The sequence below is a fragment of the Polistes dominula genome, unplaced genomic scaffold, assembly GCF_049000335.1.
Source record: "Polistes dominula isolate Pdom_NZ unplaced genomic scaffold, Pdom_raw_medaka contig_373, whole genome shotgun sequence".
NCBI classification, from domain to species: Eukaryota; Metazoa; Arthropoda; class Insecta; order Hymenoptera; family Vespidae; genus Polistes; species Polistes dominula.
Window position 1 is genome coordinate 3,308,820 of NW_028300899.1, and position 21,112 is coordinate 3,329,931.

The following is a 21,112-nucleotide window of genomic DNA, read 5'->3' on the forward strand; positions in this document are numbered from 1 at the left end:
AATATCAATAACGTATCGCGTATTTGCGTTAAATATTTGAGGATGATCGTAGATCGTTAAAAAAAAAATTAATTTTCTTTTAATCGAAACATTTATCGACACATTTATCGTCATTTAACATATTTACTTTTTGTTTTGGCAAGTAAAACTTGCAACTAACTTCATCTCGCAAACATATTGATCGTTTAGAACATACATAATACTCGTGTTTTCTGTCTTGAAACTTGATATCCGAGTTATAACTTAAATTATTTGCAATTGAACATTTTCTTTTTTTATCTCTTCATAAAATTAAAGCTCATTAGATACCCGGTGGTCTCGCAATAGTAAACCGCTAAAGAGTTAACGAGCAATTGGCACAGCATGCTCGTTAGAAAATACCAAAGATCGGGATAGTTTTAAGACTTACAATTAGAATCGTGCACGTTACGTTTGAAATATCGTTACAAATTTATGTTCTTTTATCTAATAAAAAAAAAAAAAAGAAAAAAATACATTTTGTTTATTCTTGAAATTTTATTTACTAGATTATTAGAACTGTGACAAATTTATGATTGATTACTATTTCAAATAATATCGCGCGTATTGAATATTAAGCAAAATATTACAATATATTAATTAAAATGATCTAAGCATTTTCTCAAATATATTTTTATTATTCCTATATGCGTCAATAATTTCTTGAATTTTTTTTAATTAACAATATTTGTATAGCGTATTGATAGAAGAATAATAAAAAGATGAATGGGCCTATTAAGGACACTTGTTCATAAATAAGAAGATCCTTTTATATGAATAATAAAAAAAAATAATATGATCAATAGGATGGAAGAAGTTAATAAAAAGAATAATAAGAATAATAAGAGAATAAGAGCCTTGTACAAGAGGATTACGTTTCTGAGATCCAGCTTCGGAGGATGTTCGAGACGGCAGGCAGGATTCGTCCTCCTGTTCCTCTTGTGTTCCTATCTAAGAATTCCTCTTCTCTCACTTCCACCCGCTTACCTTCGTTCATACGTTCATATGTACGTTCGTTCCTTCGTTCGTCCCTTCAGAAGAAGAAGAAGAAGAAGAAGAAGAAGAAAGCGAGCTGGATGGTAGGAGGATTAAAGTGTCCTTGCCCAAGCAGAAAGAGAAGGACTGGCTCACCCCGATGGAGAATACGAAAGAATTTCTTTCTCCTTCGAGGACGAGGACAACGACGACGACTACGAAGAAGAAGAAGAAGAAGAACACGATGCCATGAGATAACGTCGTTCCGGTTCTCGAAAGAGAAATGAGAAGGAACATGTTCGTCAGCTGAGAGTAAAATATTCTAAATCTATGTATTATATATCACATTGGTAAATATATGTTGGGCTATTAAAAAATTCCTGACGATTTATTCGAGTTTAATGCTGAAGTATAGGATGTCTGGAAAGTTCATCAACAAAGTATATTAATATATTTATAAATTATCATAAACTTTAATGGTTGTATCAACGTACACATAACATCAGTATTAAATATCAAACATATTTCTTATCTCGTGTATCGTTTTTGATACACTTTAAAACTCATTACTAAGATAAATGATATTTTTCTCATTAAAATTTCTGATTATATAATGTAGAATCAAATGACAACATATTTTTGCTCGCTTGGAAAAAACTTTTCAATGCTACAAGATGTTAACTTTCAATTTTAACTTATATTGCGTAAATTATTTTTTTTATATCTTTACGAATACCGAAATATATACATTTTCAGTAAGGAAACAGATAAAAATAGGCAAATTTCTTCAATATATTAAAATTTATAGCTAGTACCGTTTTAGTTGGACATGGCACGGTATAACGACACTTAGTCAAATGCAGTTTGCCAAGGAATGTGTTAAAATATAGGGAAAAATGAAAACCCAACAGCTCTTCGTATTACTCGGAAACCGTTAAGTTCACGAACATTCTCACGATATCTTCCTCGATCGGTTTATAGGTGGTATACTATAGCCGCGAATTATCGCGTAAATAAAATCCACTTTTACGAAATAAATGAATATTTGGAAAAAAAAGAAAAAAATGTCGAAGATTAGAATTGAGACGCGTTGATAACCCGACAGGATAATGATCAACGGAAGCCAACGTCTATGACAGGATTCAAGAAAGATCTTTACTTCGTGTCCAAAGCTGATCCTCCTATAGCTTTTAAATTACGACTTCATTCTCGCCTCCAGCAAAGTTAGCTCGAGACGATAATTATAGGACGTCTAGCAAATCAAGGTATACTTGTGTGTTGTTATTCCATGAGTACCGTAAGTCTTCTGACCAATCGCTGAGATACTACGTGCTGATCAGTATGATTAGATTTAAATGCTTTTAGTGCTAAGGAAGCCATTAAATTTTTTCTCTCTGTGATATGAAAAAAAAAATTGTTATTTTAAGAATATAGAATAAAATTTTGATTCCTTCCTTCTTTGTGTTTCAAGTACCAGGAATATTATAGATGCTGTGTCATCTCTTATACGTAAATAAAAAATATAAATTATAATTATAATGAAATAATAAAAATAAATTAGATTTGTCTATTTTTCAAATATATTCTTTTCATGTTTCTAATGTTGGAAAGATGACTCTTTGTGTTTATAGGTACTAGATACTAGAGAAACAGGTGCAGGTAATCCGTTAATCGGTGTCGTCATAGGTAAGAGCAAAATCTTCTTGGATACTGGATATAAGCGAGTTATTCTGGTAGAAGAGGCAACCAACCTAGTGTAGACTCACGAGGCACACGAAGGAACTTCTTATCCGCGATCTCCAACGAGCTCGTCGCTAACTGTTCATTTGTCGACGAGAGTAAGCTACGTAACAGAGAGAACGACGATCCATCGACCTACTCGTGAAGAAGAAGAAGAAGAAGAAGAAAGAAGAATAATAAGAAGAAGAAGATCATGCTAACATATCCGACGACTTCCGGAACTAGAGAATCGATCATTTGGCGTATTACACAGACTATCCTTACGACTGATTATCCTAATAAATCATAAAGTTTTTCAATTTAACTTAAAGCTACAAGTCACCGTGTCATTGCTATGAGAAATTTCATATTTACAAGCTTGATTAATGAAATTGATCATTTCATTTTCTTTTATTATTCCAAACACACACAAAAAAAATAATAAGATAGCAATTTGCGTAAAGAATAATTTCAATAGAATTAATTACATAACTTGGACTTTACGAGGATCATTTGCATCGTATGAAAGATTCTAAAGAATATTTGAAAAATTAGGTCGAGCATATTTATTTAATACAATATGAATAGCTAGACTTTAACGCGTACGTCTCGCGTGCATTCTTTAGCGTACGAGAGTAGCATGAATTACTCTTTGAAATTGGCACAAGAAAGAGATGAACGTTGAGAAAGCTTTAACGTTATGGATCTACGTATGTATGACTTGACTGACGTCTCTTTTCTAAAGGGCTACTAACGTAGATACATACATAGTTACATACCTACACGTGGTAAGAACATAATTAAGATATCGCTAGCTCGTGTGCCATTATCATTATTAACGGCGATCAGCCTTAATTGACTTCCGCAGGACGATTAACGACTTTTCTTACTTTTATTGCACGATAATGACGCAGTCTACTGTACGAGCGTTAAATGTACATCGAGTTCTCTTTCTATCGATCTTTTTTCACACGCTTTTCTTTTCAGACAGTATAATTAGAATAGGGAATAAGGTAAAGAAAAAGAATTTGTATTTTTTGTTTTAATATTTCTTATCTACAATAGAACAATTCATAAAATTCGACTCATGAATGACAACGTTTTGGATAAATTTTGTAATAAAAAATTAATAGCATTTTATTAACACTAAATGTATGCCTAGTCAAATGAATCATGATAAGTATCAAACGAAAAATTAAAAATATTTTCAATAATTATTATTTAAACTACACGATTGTAATCTGTAAACAGTTGTAAAAGATAGAAATTAGAGATAAATATCTGATGAAAATTGATCGAAATTTAATATGAAATAGAATTAAGCATATATAAAAGGTAAGAACATAAAACATAATTTCCTTTCTCTGTTCAACTAAAGCTAAGAAATCGTTCCCAGCGTTTTGTTCGTAGCTGTCGAACAAGTAGACGGACAGGATCGTTACAAAGATCGACGCGTAGCAAGAAGGACAAAAAAAGTTCGTAGTACCGTTCTAACGAGTGAAATAACACGATGTGCTGGTGAAGTAGTAAGTACGTGTATGCACGAGCGTGGACATGGAGAAGGACAACCGTTCCACTGCTGAGTCGCGTTATTATCCACGTTGTTTGGTGTCCACCGTGCATGCTACGACGACTAGAAGAATGATGAGAGAGAAAGAAAAACAGAGATAGACAAAAAGGTAAACAAGGAGAGAGAGGAATAGAGAAAGAAATGCACGTGTGGGTTACGGGTTCGTCGTACGAGAACCCCCACAAGAGAAAAAGTATCGAATCCACGTGCACACGAAGTTCACCTTTCCTGTTAAATAAAGAAAGAAAGAAAGAAAGAGAAAGAAAGATTACGTAGAAAGGAAGAAACGACTATGGTTGTACCATTGTCGCGTGCCATTGTCCAACGAACAAACGTACGAGCGATCGTTTTAACGAGCTTCTCTAATGACCCTACACGAAGAATACGAATATCATGAACCGTTCGTTAACATCGATGGATCGAGTATTCGAAAACACATCCCATACGCGGATGTTACTACTTTAAAAGAAAAAACATTCACTTACACGAACTCCTCAAACGTTTTACTTCTTGTGTATATATGGTATTAAAAAATTTATCGAGTAAACTAGATTTTCAAAAGAATTAATTAAAGATTTTTTGTTATCGAGGTCTGATAACAAAATCGATAATACCATGATCTGGATTCGTTACAACTGATCATACTATTATATATATTCTTTCATAATTGATAGTACAGGAAATGTATTAATGATTAGTACTCACGGAAAGATCATCTTCATATTACTATGTTCTTCCTTTGAATCACGCCATCTTGGCTGACCGCAATTGTTTGTTCCTTTTAGAGGATTTAACAGATTACAAGAATATATATCTGGATTACAGTAGTCAGTATCAAAGTGGCGTGGATAAATGTACGTGAATTATCGCCATGGTGTGAGCGCGACGAATTAAGAGGGAGAACACCAAAAAAATGTAACCAGAGAGAGAAAAAAAAAGCAACAACAACAAGGAAAAAGAAAAAAAAAAATAATCTCGTTCGGTTCCAGGATTCGTCCGCAAAGCAAAATGCTATTCGTGACTTCTCGTCGGTTCTTCCAAGCAAACAGTCCTGTTCTTTTTCTTTTCGTTCCATTTGAATTAAGATAATCCTCTTATCAACGAGAAAACGTCACTCTAAAAATCATATACAACTACGTACACGCATATACACGTAAGTATATTTATAATGCATTTTGAAAAGATAAATGTATCAAATATATTATTTCAGAATAAAAATGATCGAATTATATGTATATAAATAAGTTCATTTAAATTTATACATTTGAATATAAAATAAAACATGAGAAATATCGTCACGATCATCACCGTCATGGTCATAATTTATCGATAGCTGTGTAAATACACGATTGGAATTTGTCTTTTGCAATTTATACATTCAATTTCTTTTTTATGTATTTTCTCACGTTGAAAATAAAAGATCAGTTCGAATATCCTTCTTATTATTAACGTAAACTCATTCGACGTTAAATAGATATTAAGTAGAACTATTAAGTTATCGATCTATCGAAGCGTTAACATTATCGTACAGTTTTTATTCAAAGTAACTCTGACATGACGGAAGTCGGGAACGTCTATTTTAAGATATTATCTCCAACGATGGACCATCAACATCCTGATTATTACGCGAAAGATCTAGTTTCCAGCAACTACTCTATTTCTATCTCTTTTTCTTTATCTTCCTATTTTTATCTCTTTCCATCCCTTTATTTTCCTCTATCCTTATTTCTATTTTATTTCATTCTCTATCTTTTATTGGGTGTACAATTCTGCTTCCTTCGTTTTTAATGTTTAAAACCCCGTTGAAATCGTTTAAAACGTTTCTTTATTTTTATCTCTCTATCTAAATTTCGATTTCTTGTTCTCTTTTTATTTTTACTTTTTTCTTCTTATATTTCAATCTTACTAATTGTAAAATAGAAAATGAATGTAATAAAAAAAGAAAATATAAAATTGAAGATAAAGTTTAATTTTTAATTAAAATTTTATATTAAGATATTGAATACCAAAAAGTATTTGTTTATTCGTGTAAATTATTATTTCTATTTTTTTTGTTTCTCTCTCTCTCTCTCTCTCTCTCTCTCTCTCTTTCTTTATTTTGTTATCTACGAATCTTTTTACCCCTTTTTTTTATTTTTTATTTTTGAACATGAAGAAAATTTTCGTTTGGTCATACAGGATACGGGTGAGACGATATAAAATAAAATGATGAAAAAATAAAAGGACAAGAAGGAAAGAGATAAAACGATCGTACGCGATAGAAGTTCATGTTCACGTTTACAATGTCCACGCCCTCGGACGACAGCTGTTCAATTTGCAGTCTCACCAGGGCGCAATAGGAGGCTCTATCTGAAGAGACGATAGAATCTTTCGTGCTTCGGGCGACTGAGAACATTGCGTGGCTCGTAAATGTCCTCCTTCCATCCCTCTTTCTCTCCCTCTATCTCCTCTCTCTTTTTCTTTCTTTCATTTGGAATTTACAAGGATGTACCGAGTTCTTGCGATAACGTTTCATTTGCCATCCAATGAATTGTGCGGTAATAATCGAGAGATTTAAATAGAAGAATTCTTTTTTCCTTATAGACATTCAAATTTTCATTAAATTCATTTATATAATTTTGTTTTAATTATAGAATATAAAACATTATTTAATTCACAATTGTAAATTAATGTCTAATAATTTGTCTAATTTTTTAAGTAATTATACTTTTCCTTATGTGTAATTATCTTTTGAATGGAAGTATTAAATTATTTCGATTTAATATTTTGTTAGATAAAAACATAGATTATATTGAAAGTAATTGCTGACTCGAACAAATATTGTTATGACTTTTACAGTTTCCGACTAAGTGTTCCGTTGAATTTCGACTCGAAAGTATCGATGATTATTATAACGGGTAAGTAAAATTTCAAACATTATCATTTAGATTTGAGTCTCCAGAAGTGACAACATCTTTGCAGTGAGATCTGGGAATCCAATATTACTTTTTATTTAATGTGTATCACATTTTATAACAACAACAGCTGCTTAAATAATCTTTGATTAAATTTTAATAAATCTTACTAAAAATAAAATAAATATACTATTTTGTATAATTGAAAAATATTTTTGTCAAGTGATCAGAAAATTATAGTTACCAGATAATTTATGTTCAAGATATTCGATTATTTTCATTAATATAAATTTCATTTGATTTTATTAGATTTACGATTGTCTTACCGCTACATCAAATCATTTTCAATTGATTAGATAGAAAGATGAAATACCCATCTATGAAACCGCCTACACTCTAACATAAGATCCTCATTTCCTTGATTTGTCTGCAACAACGCTCGTAAGTATCAATTTTCGCAATATTTCAGGATCGTTCTCGGCGAAGCGTGTCCACACGAAGTTGTTGTACTCTCTCCTCGCCTTGTATTTTGAATCTCTAGACGAGATAGCATTACTTTAACTGTTTCGGAAGGACGTCGAAGGAAACCTATAATAAGGTTGGTAATATACGATGATCGTTAATGTCACAGATACCAATGCCCATTTAAAGATCACTATAGGTAGATTTATAAGACCTCTCTCTCCCTATTTCTAAACTTGATCGTATAATCTCGACTAATAGTGATATCCAGAATTTATTTAGTATCTTTTCAAATAAAACATCAAATTTTCAATAACAAACACAAATCATTTATCGTCAAGAATTGATTCGTAAATTTGGATACTTGTATATATTTAATATATGAAAATGAAGTAATTTAAAAAATAATCAAGTAAAATATGTGATTTCATTAATTAAAAATGATGTCAATTATATAAATGAATTGTGTTACGTTGAGGTGTAAAAATACATCTATATGTATGAGTATGAAAAATGTTGTAGTATTTTTTCTATTATTGAAAAAATAGAATTCGTAGAAAATAATAACTAGGTGCACAGTTGTTACGAATATCTATATATAGCATGAAGTATACACATAGATGTTATACATAGATATGGTCGATCGTGGTCGCATTTCCAGAAGGCGCATCAGAAACAATCAGTGCGCAGAGATACGTGAACGTGCTTGGGATACAAATCGAATTGGAATTCAACGAACACAAGTCCAATGTTCCAGTGTTTGAGAAAAGAGAGAGAGAGAGAATGAGAGAGAGAAAGAGAGAAAGATAGGTCAAAAGGAACCTTCTATGGATTTCTGCTTATCATTTGCGTATTTCGAAGGAAGAAACGAAGATCGGTGGAAGGATCGATCGATCGATATCGATCGTTTCTACGATCGATCGATTGATCCTCTTGTAACTTGCTTACGTTTTTCCTACAAGAAAGAAAAAGCAAATAACATATCTCGTATTCTGTTCTCTAACTATCTTTCTCTCTATCTTTTTATCTTTTTTTATCTTTTTGATATGCGTTGGAGATGCCATGCAAGGACGAACGACTCGTCCATATAAGATATATAATACATGTAGATAAACACATATACACATAAGTATACGTAGTTATATATATCTAGAAAAGAAAGAAAGAAACTTGACAAAAAAAGATAAGTAATCGTGGAAGACGAATTGGCACGTTGATTGTTCGTCGCGTGTATATGGTAGAACTTTAATGACTTCTCGCCACAGAAGAAGTACCGATGAATACGCATTACGATGTTCTTTCTCTCTCTCTCCCTATCTCTTCCTGTCTCTCTTATAGTAAGCCGCATGACGCTCGACTAGCCGGTTAATTGATTTTTCGAGCAATGATACGGTCGTGACTCGATAATGGTTTAATATATGCCGACGCGTACCACCTCGTCACTCGGCTGCAATTCAAAGTTACTTCTTCCCTTTATTTATTTATTCCCTTTTTCATTTTTTGAACGTTATACAGAAAGTTACGCTTAATAGCCATTAGTTTCTTGCTGAGAGAAGAAAGAATAAAATTTATAAGACGGTGAACCTTTTCAGTAACACAGAGAAGATTCGTAAACCGATCAGCAACCTGTGAGAGTAGAAAATACTAATCGTAATAAGACTCCAATTTCAACATCCAAGTATAAATACGTGTAGGTATATGTGTGTTGTGCGTGTGCATGTATAGAAGAAGGAAATTGCGGTCACCACGATTCTTCTTTGAGCGGCTTTCTACGCAAAAGGGGAGAAAGGAAATAAAGAAGGAAGGCGATCGGTTGGCTTCAGTGGCACGAGCAAAATGCATACACGGATCGGCACTTACTAGCATATACACACGCGTACACCGTTCTTCTACATATACACGAAGATGAAGCTTGGCTGCTGCACTCGGTTGCAGACAAATGGACGCGAAATCACCGTTATTATTGCAATTTGCAGTCGGTTCGCAGTCTCTCTTTACACGAGAAAGAAAAAAGAGAGGGAGAAAAGAGAGAGTACCTACACTAAGATAAAAGAAAGAAGAGAGTGGTTTAGGGTGTGTGTAGAGGAGTGCCCCTTGAAAATCTTCCTATCGTAAATCCTCCAAGTTTACTGATCTCTACGTTTACTATGTACACAGAATCCATGTTCTCTCTTTGGATGATCACACATACTCCACCTAGATCGATCCTACCCATTCGATCCTCTCATGTTGAGAAGGACTTTCTCGAAAGATTTTCTTGAGCTTAGCAATCATTCCCTCCTAGTCACGAGGAGTATTACAAAATTGTTCTCTTCCTTTAAAGGGAGTTACGATAATTGTTACCTCATGCTCGCCAATTGTCGACCTTTTTTTCTTTTCTTTTTTCTTTTCTTTTTTCTTTTCTTTTTTCTTATCATCGAACTAAAATAGATCTTTGATTTATCACGTACACCGAGTGTTGTTGATAATAATTGTTGACAATTAATCTATATAATAATAATAATATTTTTCTAAAATATTCGAGAAAAATATATGCTAGTTATCTTAAATATCCCTATTTATCTTTATCTTTCTATCTGTTTCTCACCATCATGAAGTTATTATATATACATTAGCATCCAGGAAACGCTCTAACCAGTCTCTATAGGAATTCACGTTAATTTTAAGGTTTGCCGCACATCGGATTTCTAACGTACGATCTCTCCTGAAGATACGATCATCGTAAGTTAGTTGGGCAACGGCACGAAGCAGTAACGTGCGACAAGGTTGATTCACTGTTTAAAGGATACCAATATACGTGCTTCCGATAGCGCCATGCTCGATTCTAAATCATCGATAAGATTATGTTTGGCTTGTTACAAGTGTCTGCTCATTGCATGGGTAACGTTCATTCCGACAGACAGAGAAAGACAAAAGGAAAAAGAGAATTTCATTGAATAAGGGCTGTTTTCATCTTATTCAAGAATTTATCGACTTTTTCTACAATTTGTCTTAACCTATGTAACGCGTTAATTAATATAAGAAAAGGATACGCATATATAAATATAACCGTGATCCATTTAGCTCGTGTTCAGGTGTGTTTTAAAGACGTCTCAAGATATAATTAACATTAAGAGGACGCTTTTTTACTAGCTAGTTGATCGGAACGTGGCTTACTTACTAAACGAGATATCGAACCCGTTTACTTTCAACTCGAATGTCACAACTTGATGGTATTAGCATCAGGGGATCATCATCGTCATTAAAAGATCGATTAATACTTGGTATACCGTAAAAAATTAATTTTTACCGCAAAATTAAATTCCTTTTTTTTAAGTTCTTATAATGTGACGGTTAAACAAAAAGAAACATAAATTAATTTTTTTACCATAAAAGACTTTCGTTACAAAAAAAAAATAATTTATCTGTCAAGGATTCTATTCCACGAGATTATCGATTTCGTATCTAATTATTTTATACGGTATAATTCCTAACACACAATTTTAGAAGTGATTGGTGACGGGAGTGGGAAATCAGCTAGACTGAGAAGGAAACTATACTATCATGTATCTTGAAAATGGAGCACGACGCTCCTGGGAAGTGTAACGAGACCGTTGGAACGATACTACGAGTACTGAGAGCTAATGGAAAATAATTTATCACCATACCTTCGCCTTCCACTATACCTAAAGATGCATACATATCTACTCCACCATGCATACCTACTTTCATTGGGGAATAAGGTTAAAATGGAGAGTCATTCTTAAAAAGTACTTCCTTGAAATTCATTGAACTTTCATTAGTAACCATTGAATACGTGTCGGGAACGTTGAAACACGACAAATAGGATAATCCAATGAGTTTCATTGTTTAAGCTAAATTATTCCTTGCACGATCCTTCCCTTTCCTTTTATTTTCTCTTCTTTCTTTCCTTCATCCCTTTTCATTTTCTTATTCTTATTCTTACTCTTCTTCTTCTTCCTTCTTCGTGAAAGCGAAGCAACCGAATACGGGCACATGAGGATATTATTCAAGGATGCGGACGCATAACGATCGGCATCCTTCCACTGAGCGTAAAATCATGGAATTCCATTGGAGCGCATAATGGTACCGACTTTCAAAGATTCGACACGGCACCCATACCTGAGTTTCGATTTGCGAGACCGCAACTGATCGAACTGATTACGTGTACCGAAGCAATAGCCAACATCTTTCTCTCTCTCTCTCTCTCTCTTTCTTTTCTAAAGAATTTTTTAAATTTACTTTTTTGTTTGTTAGCATAGTATATAGTGTTGACGTAAAAGATGGAGTTTCAAATTAACCTGTAAATCATTTATGTCGTATATATGCATCATCTTTAAAAAAAATCTTTTTTTTTTTGCAATGTCGTGTATGTGCATTACTGTATAAAAACATTTATATTACTGTAGTCGTTATTTTAGAAACACTGTATATTATTTTTTTCCATATAATTAAATTATATTAATTAGTATGTCATTTTAGAAACACTACGTATACTGCATTTATTTTTTTTTCGCAATTTAAATTGAAGAAATCATTTCAAGATGTTGCATCTCTGATATCCTCATCTAGATACATCAAAGTGGTAGAAGATAAGACTAGTTAAAGTAGAAACGCAGGAAGCTTTCTTTATACCTCATCGTAATGTAAATAAAAGGCGAATTCCAAATGCAAAATCTCACGGAAACGAGGTAGCTTTAACGATAATAATCATTTTCACCGTCAGACCGTTTTACTCTGTTGGAATACATAGGATGTAAAATAGAGAAAAGAAAATAAGATCGATTCATTTTTATAACCGAAATAAACGTCGAGAATTTTATAATCTTTAAGATTTTTTTTGTTTCAAACTTTGTCTGCATTTAATTACGATCGTTGTAAAAAGAAAATAAAAAAAGGAAAATAAGAAAAATATAAATAACGACAAAAAGGAAATGGCGTTTATTCGATAAAAGAATGGGCTTTACTGCAACGTATTCACTTTGACGATATAAACAGGAAATAAAGTAAGAAAGTATCAATATAAATCTCTTTATCGTCCTTTTATTACATCCCTACGATGCGTCAGATATATACGTATGGTATATAAAACTATCCATCGTTTCCATAAAACCTTCTGGCTCATCGATAAGCAACGAAACGAAATAATCCCTGGAGATAATCCTCGCGTGTTCCTTCACAAGTGCGCGTTTACGTAGGTAATGACGTCAACAATAACTTCCGACTAGGATAAAGGGAAGAGATTGGTGCTAATGGTCGAACTCTAAAGTTTTCTTCATAAAGTACAATGATGTTTTCGCGTCGGTAAACGACGACGACAAAGAAGACAACGTTATCGAAAATATTGCGAGACGATAAAAGTTGAAGTGAGTTTGGATACCACTAAACACCACGACAACCATCTTTTCTTATAGAGAGTCATTCGATAAACAACGAAAGTTAGGATACACAAAGGAACCAGGGAAGATAATTCCTCAAGTGAAGCGGAAGAAGATGTTCGAACGAGATAGAAGCAAAGGAAAAAAAGAAAGAATGAAAAGAAAACGACTGAAAGAAAAAAGACAAAAGCAAAGGGAAAGATATATACACTTAGAGCAAAACTCAGAACTATCGGTATCTGCTTATAAGGATACACTGATCAACTGGAAAACGACTTGAAGATCGATGTATCTAGGCGGATAGAGGGAAGTAGGCGCTCTCTTGGCTCTTGTGTTATTCCTTTACTCGTGATCCGGGGTCAGGCTCCCTCACTGCTCTTTCTCTACGGAAGGCTAGATATTACCCTCCTCGTGTAGTAGATACGATAGAGAGATGATTGTAGCGTGTTTGTCGGGAGTTCCTTCGCTTCCAACTGACCCTTCCCAACTGATCCTGTTGCTTCCTTTCGGCGTAAGACGGATGTAACCAACCATCCTTGATTTAAGATCGCATTTTTATTTATTTTATAATTTTTATTTTCATTTTTATTATTTGACTATAATTTAAATTTCTTTTTTTCATTCATTACCAATTGTCAGATATCTCGTAGATCTTTTTTTTCTTTCAATCATCGTAACAGTAAAATCTCATCCAAAAGTATACAACTTAAAAATAATTATTTAGCAACTACAGTATAAGATGTATCTAATGTTTTCTGTAGTAAATTGATTAATCTATTTACGTTTTATTCGATTAACATTGCTGCAATTAGTTATTCAAATAGTTCTTGTCTTTCGTCCAATCTTGTTAGTCAAATTGAATGATACGCATCTCTACTCGTAAATCTATCTGTAATCTACCTAGGTAGACATTTTTCTACCTTTTTCTTTGAAGAGAGAAAGAGAGAGAGAGAGAGAGATAAGAACAAGCTACACACGGAAAAGGATTCGTTTTCACGTTGGGGTCAGGAAAGGAAAGACCGTGGTCAATTTGGCGTGCACGATGTTTCCTACGTACTTTATAGATATTTCTCACTGTGTTACACACACACTCGCATTTACTCTATCTCTCTTTCTCTTTCACTGAACAGCTAGCTAGCTAAGCTAAAGCTAAAGCTAAGCTAGCCGAGTGTCTCTGTGCTGTGACCCGTGTAAAAGACCCTGATGAAATAAAATTTTTCCTGGTGTTGTTAAAGTTCTTATGAGGTGACGAAAAAATATAATATATAAATATTACTATATATTCACGTACTGTACTTCGTAAATTTTTCGAATAAATTCGATCATAAACGTCTTGAACTAACGGAAAATCGATTTCTTTAATAGTTTATCGACCATAAGTTTCTTGGATCGAATCTTTCCAACGTTTTCTTCGGATTTTTATTTTTTATTTTTTTATTTTTTCTTTACGAGCACATACACGAATAAACGGACAGGTACATTTTATGCACTCTCTCTCTCTCTCTCTTTCTTTCTTCGAAGGCGTTACTGAATACTCTGAAAAACGAAGACAACTTTTTCGGCAAGTAGAGCAATACTTACGTCCCGTCTGCATCCGCCTTAATGATGCGTTTATCGACCGACAGCACTCGCGAGATATGTATTTACGCTACCAGCTTCTACCAAAGAGTTTACGTGCAACTTTGATAACCTCGAGGGGCCCACTCTCGTCTGTGATTTTTCAACTGCTTCATCTCTTTCCTTACATTTTTTTTTTTTGCATTTTTATTTTCTTTTTCTATTTTATTTCTTTTTATTTTTTCTTTTGCTTTTTTATTTATTCCTTTTCTATTTTTATTCACGTTCAACTTAACCGTACGTCCAGAGAAATTCCATCAATTTAAAATTATTATAGAGGCAACATTTTAAACCTAACCGCAGGGAATGTCTCATGCAATTACAATGGCAAAAAATCTCCCCTCTATATAATTTTGGCGAGAAACGGAATATATTTCAAGTTTACTCGATGTTTTCTGCATCTATAAATTACAATATTTTATCTATATATGAAGTTTAAGAAAACCGATTTACCTACTTGTGACGCCAAATTTTATTAACTATTCATCAAACTTTATTAATTATTAATAAAATTTATTAATCTATTAGGAGTACAAATAAGTTTCCGCCGTTTTTTGTCAAAATAATAATATTTTTTGTGAAAGAACGGTAGTTTAAATTTAATAGAAATATTGTCCATCATTAGTAACTACTTTTTCCCATCTTTCAGACAGCGTTCGGATTTCATGTCTGAAGAACTTCTTATCTTTTAAGGCTATCCACGAATCAACCTAATTTTTGATATCTTCATATGATGTGAACCGCTGCTCCGACAGAGCATGTGCCATTGACCGGAACAGATGATAGTCGGACGGCGCAATGTCTGGTGAATACTGCGGGTGGGATAGTACTTCCCAATCAAGTGTTTTCAAATAGTTTTTCACCGGAACCTCTACATGCAGACGAGCATTATCATGTAGAAGAATAATTTTGTCGTGTCTGGAGTAGTATTGAGGGCGTTTTTCCTTCAGATCTCGGCTCAATATCATCAATTATGTTCGGTAGAAAGTTCCAGTGATTGTTTCGCTTTGATTAAGCAACTCGTAATACACCACACCCAGCTGATCCCACCAAATACACAGCATGAGTTTTTTTCCATGAATATTCGGTTTTGCTGTGGATGTTGACGCGTGGCCAGGTAGTTCCTATGATTTTCTTCTTTTTGGATTATCATAATGTATCCACTTTTCATCACCAGTAACGATTCGATGTAAAAAACCTTTCTTTTTGTGCCTAGCTAGCAGCATTTCACTCATGCATAATCGGCGTTCAACATCTCTTGGCTTTAATTCGTATGGAACCCAATTACCTTGTTTATGAATCATTCGAGATTCACCTTCATACTGGCACGTTGTTATTTATTTTATATACTTTTAAATATTCTCCCTTTACCCTCACCAATCTCCTCACCACTCTACCACCCCGTAAGGGTTTTACAAGAAAATTCAAGTAAAGGGAGGAGGTGTAGAGTTTGGAAAGAAGGTATGGGTGGATGATGGGAAGAGTGGGATGGTAGGGGGTGAGGGGAAGAATATTTAAAAGTATATATTATAGAGGACGTTTCGTACTTTTATAAAGCAATTGTATTACTTTTTTGCTCATCATTAATTTGTATAGATGATTAATTTCTTTTTTCTGTTACAGGTAATTATCGTTGGATTTAATATTAACCCTTTATGATTGACTTTTATTAAATAGCTTCTTTTAAAAATAAGTATATAAACTTATTTTTGAAGACACACACATAAATATAAAATATTAATTATAATTATTAGAAGTAATTAAAAGAAAACTACTAAACTTAAAATACTTGTAGATTTAAAGATTTTTATTCATAAAGTGTTTAATATTTGTTACTATCTTTTTTAGGTTTACAATCTCTATGAATCAATATTTGTTTTTCTTCTGATAATAATAATAGTAATATCATTCAATTTTATTTTTTATCAAATTCGATTAAACACAACAAAAATTTTGATTTTTTTTAAATGTATTTTTTATTTCTCATATGTAGTATATATTTTCTTTTAAATCAATTTTTATATTAATTTGTATATGCACGATTATTCGTTTTCCTTTCTTTTTAATTTATTCATTCATTCATCGATCAAATTAAATCACTAGATAAAGTAATGAATGAAACTAATTTGAAATGCGATTGAAAATCATGTCTCTGTATCTATCCGAGGTTCGTTAATCGTGACGTTATTAATGTTTTAACTCGTGGATATCATTTCCAGCAAGTAGTTTGTGTTGTTTCTCGTACGAAATAAATTAATAATTAAATCGGTGTCCGTCGCAGAAGTTGTAATAACAGAGCTGCATACACCTACGTACAAGAACAAGCTTCTTGATAGCTACTAACAACTTGCCAGGAATTTTTATGGTCGGATCGACGGGTTTTGAGTTCAAATACTTGCACGAAAGCGATCTTGTATGAATGCTATGAGAGAGAAGTTGTAGGAGAACTCAAATAGAATACAACAGAGTTATTCTCTCTCTCTGTTTTTTTCTTTTTCTCTTTTTTCATCTTGCTTGGTGTTGAACCCACCTACCTAGCGACCCAGCTACCTACCTACGCCTGTTGTACTTATAAACATGAAACACCGCATAGATTTTATATATACATATATGCGTGTAGGTGTATGTATATATATATATATATATATATATATATATATATATATATATATATATATATAGTGAGAGTGAGAGAAAGACGAAGAGTGCGAGTGTATGGTGTGCGTGAAAACAATTGATGAATGTGAAAGATGTGTGAGAGTATGCAGCGATATCGGTATGAGTGTGTGTGCGCGCAGCGATATGGATATGAGTGTGAGTGCGCGCAGCGATATGGGTATAAGTGTGAGTGCATGCAGCAGTATGAGTGTAGTGTGTCCAGTAAGAAAGAAAAGCGAGCGTGCACCCCGAAGTCTCTCGAATATTCCCGAACCGGAAATCAGGAAAAGGTCTTTTGTTTAATCGGTCGGGAATAGTCTGGAGATTTCGAGAATGATTGACGGAAGTGATTGGGACCATTGGTGGGGTGAATGTGTATATAAGCGCGGCGAAGAATGCGGTCTTCGCCTTCTTGATTCGGTGCTACTATCTGTGAGTGAAAGAAGTGTAATTCGAGTGTGTCAACTATTATTACTTGCTTTTCTTATCTTTTCTATCTCTTTATTATTATATTAAACATTTATTCTATTATAATAAATACTTATATTATTTAAATTTAAATAAATCTTACATTTTTGGGGGCTCAGCCGGGATAGAATCGATTTCACGAGCGTGTAAGTAATTATTAGTTGGAAGTGTTAAAGTGTCTAGTGCATCATGGAATCAAGGGGGACATCACAAGAAGATGTATCTAATACGACTGTTGTGGCAGCAGAGCCAGACGTCGATCAGATGAAATACCTGGAGCTGAAAGCCAGCTTGAAGAGAATGGGCTTAAGCTCAAAGGGTAGAAAGAAGGAGTTAGCGGAACGCTTACGAGCAGCTAACAATAAAAAACAAGACGACGATGATGATGAAGAGGATTCAGAGGATGATGATACCGAAGACGAGGAATCTATCATCGACGAAAAAGAAACTTCTGCAAGGGCAATGCAGATGTTGTCTTTTAAAGACGTTGAAGAGTCGGTCAACACATTTAGTGGAGACGGAACAACTAGCGTTAAATGCTGGTTAAGAGAGTTTGAAGAGATGGCTGAAATATGCCAGTGGGGTAATTTACAAAAGATTATCTATTGTAAGCGATTATTACGAGGACCGGCGAAATCTTTCGTGCGGTATGAAAAGTGTTGTAAGTCGTGGAAACAACTGAAGAGGGCATTAGTAGAGGAATTCATGGAAGTAACAAACACATATAAGGTACATGAGACACTTAGAAGACGACAAAAAAAAGCAGATGAAACCTATCAAGAGTACATTTATGAGATGTGTGAAATTGCCGCTCAAGCAGGTGTCGATAAAACATCTACGATACAATATATTATCGACGGCATTCAAGACGAAGAAATAAATAAAACAATTCTGTACGGAGCTACAACGATCAAAGAACTAAAGAAGAAAATTGCATTATATGAAGTTATGAAAGAAAAAATGAAGGAGAAGACGAAAACGACAAAGACGCAAGGGACACATGTTATCAACGAGAAGGGGAAGCAGTCACGCGGACCACCGTCGGAAACCAACGGTGAACGCTGCTTTAGTTGCGGAGGGTTGAACCATCAGAGACGGAGTTGTCCACTTAAAGATAAAGGAACAAAGTGTTTTAAGTGCAATGAATTCGGCCATATTTCGACAGCTTGTCAGAAGAACGAGAAGCAACGGGACGCGTCGGAGAAAGTGTGTGGTGTGAGTATGGAAACCAAACGGAAGTGTGTAAAAGAGGTGCAAATGGGAAACGATATAATTACAGCGCTAATAGACACGGGTAGTGACATAAGTTTAATAACGACAGAACAATATTTTAAGGTAGGCACACCGAAATTAAATAAAGAGATTTTGCGTTTTCAAGGTGTGGGCTCTGATCTAATTAAAACATATGGTGTGGTAGAAACGAGTATTATTATCGATAAGAAAATGTATCCGATCAAAGTTCACATAGTTTCCGATGCTCTTTTAGATCATAATTTACTAATAGGCAATGATTTTTTGCGGAAGATGAATGTAACGATAGACGCCGGTAAAGTTTCCATTAGTGACGCGAACGCGGTTGCGAAGACAGACAACGAGGTACACGAAATCTTTAAAATCAATGCGTTTAACGACCGTAGCGAAATGGATCTGTCTCATATTGCAAGTGTGGAAGAAGCGAAACCGTTGGTAAAAGACCATAAACACGCGAAACAGATAACACAATGTTCGGAAGAGAGTGCTGAAAGTGTATTACCTAGTGCTGAAGTTGAAAAGTGTAAAGGGTTCGGTAAAAAAGAAGAAATTGTGTCCCCAGTCAAGGATGAGATCATAGAACAGGTAGTCAAAGAGGAACCTAAAGAAGATGTACATGAAGGGATGGTGATTAGAGAAGGAGTGATATCGGAACCTGTTAGAAAAATTCAAGAGAAAATGGAAATCAAACCAGAAACGAAAATTGTCGATTTGGTAAAGATAACAAGGGAAGAAATCAAGGAGGTGATGTCAATGATGGATGTAGCTGAAGGTAAACTTGAAGAACCTTTAGTAATTGCAATAGTATTTTCAGAAGAAATTGAAAAAACAGTCAAGATTGAATCCACGAAAGAAGAACATGAGAGGTGTTGGAGACGTACGAAAGAAGATGTCCTAAAAGCACAGATGGTAAACCATAGATTGATCAATAAAAAGAGAATTGCCGCTATGCGATATAAAGAACGAGATTTGGTTGCGATACGACGAACGCAATTTGGACCGGGATTGAAATTACACCCGAAATATTTAGGACTATATGAGGTAATTACGGTGTTAAGGAGCGATCGTTATATGGTGCGGAAAGTGGGGGAACATGAAGATCTATATATAGCATCGACTGTAGCCGATTCGATGAAACCGTGGACTCAAGAGGCAGAAAAAATGTGTAACGAAAACGGTTAAAGCTAATCGTATATCTGAGGACAGATATGTTTGTCAGAACGGCCGAGTGTGAGAGTGAGAGAAAGACGAAGAGTGCGAGTGTATGGTGTGCGTGAAAACAATTGATGAATGTGAAAGATGTGTGAGAGTATGCAGCGATATCGGTATGAGTGTGTGTGCGCGCAGCGATATGGATATGAGTGTGAGTGCGCGCAGCGATATGGGTATAAGTGTGAGTGCATGCAGCAGTATGAGTGTAGTGTGTCCAGTAAGAAAGAAAAGCGAGCGTGCACCCCGAAGTCTCTCGAATATTCCCGAACCGGAAATCAGGAAAAGGTCTTTTGTTTAATCGGTCGGGAATAGTCTGGAGATTTCGAGAATGATTGACGGAAGTGATTGGGACCATTGGTGGGGTGAATGTGTATATAAGCGCGGCGAAGAATGCGGTCTTCGCCTTCTTGATTCGGTGCTACTATCTGTGAGTGAAAGAAGTGTAATTCGAGTGTGTCAACTATTATTACTTGCTTTTCTTATCTTTTCTATCTCTTTATTATTATATTAAACATTTATTCTATTATAATAAATACTTATATTATTTAAATTTAAATAAATCTTACATATATATATATAAAACTAGCACCAAAAGGAGGGAACGAAAGAACGATGGAACGAACGAAGCTCGCGGCTCGTACTGTCCATTGGTAGATGGGTTGCATTCGTTCGTTTATTCGCTCGGTAACTCCGCGATGCACTTTATCTCGAAGTTATCTTCACCGGACGAAGAATCGTAAATTCGAACTCGAAGGCAAACTTGTGCGTACATATAATGCTCGCTTGCTTCTTCCTTCATTCGTTCACTCGTTTCTCAGATTTATTTCCTCCCTTGCGTCGCATTTTGCGGAAGGCGTAAATTGCACGCTTTTCCAAGACACCACCCACAC

The 21,112-nt window shown here is 34.4% G+C and overlaps 1 long non-coding RNA gene across 1 annotated transcript; it reads left to right on the forward strand.

The window, feature by feature from the left end:
• Window positions 1-4,132: 4,132 nt before the first annotated feature.
• LOC149033470 (uncharacterized) lies at window positions 4,133-7,745 on the forward strand. Its single transcript, XR_016178842.1, has 3 exons — window positions 4,133-5,435; window positions 7,121-7,179; window positions 7,646-7,745. It is a non-coding gene; the product is annotated as an uncharacterized LOC149033470 (long non-coding RNA).
• Window positions 7,746-21,112: the final 13,367 nt, after the last annotated feature.